The sequence below is a fragment of the Alosa pseudoharengus genome, unplaced genomic scaffold (assembly GCF_046254945.1).
Source record: "Alosa pseudoharengus isolate Yale_2024_CS ecotype anadromous, Long Island Sound unplaced genomic scaffold, YU_APseudo_1.1 YU_APseudo_1.1_scf_17, whole genome shotgun sequence".
Lineage (NCBI taxonomy): Eukaryota > Metazoa > Chordata > Actinopteri > Clupeiformes > Clupeidae > Alosa > Alosa pseudoharengus.
Window position 1 is genome coordinate 31,188,097 of NW_027468640.1, and position 3,890 is coordinate 31,191,986.

General features: G+C 42.4%; 1 long non-coding RNA gene across 1 annotated transcript; it reads left to right on the plus strand.

The window, feature by feature from the left end:
• The first annotated feature begins 222 nt into the window (after nt 1–222).
• On the plus strand, nt 223–1,772 carry LOC143128101 (uncharacterized). Its single transcript, XR_012987807.1, has 6 exons — nt 223–453; nt 564–733; nt 879–940; nt 1,045–1,140; nt 1,248–1,366; nt 1,457–1,772. It is a non-coding gene; the product is annotated as an uncharacterized LOC143128101 (long non-coding RNA).
• Nucleotides 1,773–3,890: the final 2,118 nt, after the last annotated feature.

Here is a 3,890-nt window from a genome sequence, read left to right on the forward strand (position 1 = left end):
CCTCTAGTGAGCAGTGGTTGCACTGTGGTCGCGCGTCCACCAGAACAGCTGATAGGATAAACAACAGTCAGTGTGCGGCGGCAAATTCAGAGAGGAGCATCTCCAAGCCTCGCCTTCCCACAGGCTGCAGCGAGCTGTACTTTGATTCAGCAGAACAGAAAGGCTAGCCTACAGTTTCATTAGGCTACTACTTACTACTACTACGTTATTTGGATGTATGTGGATGTGAATCATAAACAACGCGCCCGCGATCGTCTGCGCTCATTTCTAGAAGAGGGGACCTTTAAACGAGCACTTCCCTTTTTGCTTGGAAGAATGGAGAGCATTGGATCTAGTGCCAGATGAGTGTTTACTTGTCTCGCCAGGAGAATGGACATCTGCTTTCGGGAAATCAGAGCCAGCCGTAGCCTACCAGGGTTCACTCGGAGACACATAGGCGCTACCGGAGCAATGGTAAGATTGAAAGAATAGCCTACTATGCTTTCATTCTGCTGTAGGCTATAAGGAAATAGATAGGCTACGTTGATAGATACCGATCTTAACTGTACATTTTGTTTTCACAGACTAACTTTGCCTCTTAATGGGGTCGTGACCTCCTCTTTGCTCGGAGCTGTCTGCAAGTCATTCAAGCAATTAGGTAAACTCTAGGTTGCTGTCCATAGAGGACCGGTTGGCTGCTCTGGAGTCGAAAAACTGTGCGGGAGAGACAAACTTTAAGAAGAGAAGGCTTGCGGTAAGAATATGTTCGATGACTGCTAGCTAAGCTAAAAGTACCGTAGCCTAAAACCAAAGCTAAGAGTAGCCTAGTAGCCTTGCAAAAGAACAAGTGAGCAGAACCAGCTTTATTAAAGTGTATTTTTTTGTGTCGTCATTTACAGGAAGCAGTACGCCGTCTTCACAACTCGGAGACAAATTACAGGCGCTACGAACCGGAGCAAGGGTAAGATTTAAAGAATATGCTTTCATTCTGCGGTATAAGGAAATAGATACGTATAGATACCATAGGATAGATACCGATCATAACTGTACATTTTGTTTTCACAGACTAAGCTCGCCTCATAATGAGGCGGTGGCCTCCTATTTGCTCGGAGCAATATCTGCAAGTCCAGATTTACACTATGTTGAAAGACGACATTGTGTGTAAGTGACTTTTTTTTTTTTTTTTACTGTTTCTCCTTCCTTGTTTAATGTTACTGTGACTTGCGTTTGATTTTTATTCATACCACTCTCATTTAATTGTTTTCCAGCCGCCTGTAAGACATATTACGAGACGGTACGCAGGAGCTTTAGGTATACCCAGCCAGAAAACTCATTGCGGGCGGAAGCTGCGAAGAGTTCAGCTTGGAGTCGAGGGAGAAGAAAGAGGGTAAGACTTTATTTGGTGCATTGATAGATGTGTTGTGTCCATACGCAGTGCATCATCGCACAGTACTGATTCATTGGTTTTTTTTTACAGCTGCTGGAATCGAGACAGAGTGTGCTAGCAGATGACGAGGTGGAACTGTCTGACGAAGAAGATGGCGTTGTTGGTGGGGTCTCTGGATGGATTGTACGGTCGCCGTCATTTCGTAGGCCAGAGCTCTCTGAACTCTGTGCGAAGCTGCAGTCCCGGTGTTGCACCAAATTCTGTGACCTGTCGAATTTTGTGACTCTAGAGGGCGCTGTTTTATTGGAGTCTATGAATGTACTGAGCTGTACTGACACACTGATGAGGCAATTCTGTTATGTGTATAATTCTTCTAATAAACTTTGTACATTTTTGAAACATGGAACATTGTCTGGGTGTGGGTGTATTACTCCACAGGCCTGCCTGTGTATCTTCCTCTCTATACTATCTCTATAGAGTAGAGCTAAAGCCTACCCCACCACTCCAGCGAAGAGGTGGACTTCAGCAGGACAGGTCACATATGTTGATAGGCCTATTGTCAAATTATGTTACCCCACTATAACTGCAGAAATGGACTGATATTGTACATTGTCATTGACATCAGCAAACACTTTATTTACATTATTGACAAACTCCTTGTCATTGTCTGTTAATATACTTTTTTGCACCTCAAACTGATATACAAACTTAAGGAGGCAGTTAGTGACCTCCACAGCATTTTTTTCTGCAGTTACAGTGACATAATTTGACAGTAGCCTATCAAAATATGTGACCTGTCCTGCTGAAGTCCATCTGTTCACAGGAGTGGTGAGGGGTAGGCTTTAGCTCTACTCTAGAATAATACACCCACACCCAGTCAATGTTCCATGTTTCAAAAATGTACAAAGTTTATTAGAAGAATTATACACATAACACAATTGCCTCATCAGTGTGTCAGTACAGCTCAGTACATTCATAGACTCCAATAAAACAGCGCCCTCTAGAGTCACAAAATTCGACAGGTCACAGAATTTGGTGCAACACCGGTAAGAGGCGACATCTGAAGTACAGAGCCACGCGTCTGCACAACGGACCTGCCTCGGAAAGAAAGGCGCCAGTTACCTACAACCCCGAGGAGGCAAACGGACAGTTCACGGAGTTGTAGTTTTTGGATCATCCTCTACCCATGTGTGGGCAGATCCTCGCTTTGTATATAGTTGTGTTTGTTTTAATAAAGCTCTTTCTTTGCATAAACATGTTCCTGGCAAATGTTCATTTCCTCTATAAATTCATTCATGTCCTTGATGGTAGCCTAATAATAGTGTAGTAGCCTACATAGGATAACAATGACATGAATATACAGCTTAATATGAATAAATAAATATTTATATATATATTTATTATGAGGCAGGGTGACGAATAGTGACAGATCTGCCAACCAATCACGAGTGATTTTACTTGTTTGAAAGTTGTGGTTTCATCCAATACTGAGTAAGGAAATTCAAGCCTGGCCTGGCCAGGTGTGGTTTTGCTGCCAATCAGGAGTGATTTTACTTGTTTGAAAGTAGTGGTTTCATCCAATACTGAGTAAGGATATTCAAGCCAGGCCTTGCCAGCCGCGGTTTCGCTGCATTCATATGCTAATTAGGACCATTAGCACTCTGCAAGCTCTCCACATACGTCATTGTTCGGTTCCGACAATTTGTGGCACAGACAAACGGCGACAAGCGCGGGTTGCAAATTGTCGTCAACTACCGAAAATGATGGAGATCTCCGGTCGTGTACGGGGACGAAAATCACACTTTTCATGCAGTGCCTGACTAAGTGTGATGTATAAACCACAGTCCTTGTTGATACAAGTACCAATATATTCGTCAAGAAAGTTTTAATCACATTAAGATTTCGCAATAGGCAGTAAAAGACTCCGCCATCTTTGTCAATATTTTTCGCTGAGAAAGTTTCAAACTATGACCATAACGGCCTTTCCACCAATCAGAGGCATCACTGTGGGATTGTTCAGGATTGTGGGTAATGAAGTACTTATCCAAGAGATCGTGAATAAAAGGCATTTATCTCAAAACAAAGTTAGTGCCCCATGAACTCTTGGCTAGGAGCATATACAATCGCTTAGTACAGCCGTAGCTGGTTTTAAGTCTACCACGTGCAGTTAAGTTTTTATGGCTTATACCGCAATTGTCAATGGAGAAATTGCATTGAATTTTTACTTCCGGCATCGGCTGTGGGCGGGACTGTGATGCTCTATTACATTACAAATAGAATGTTTCTATTTCATTTCTATTTCAAAGAAAATCTTTCTGCCATTATAAAATAAATAAGTGTCTTGCAATGTTCATTTGTGATTTTAGTGAGCACTACACGAATGACAGACATGATCTGAGTTAGCAGGCTAGTTAGCAAGGAGCTCTCTCCAGATGTAAAAGTCTGCCAAAATGGAGTAGCCTATTTATGAAATTACATTAAATCCAACAAGGCCTAAATTACCTAAATCTCATAGCCTAGGTAG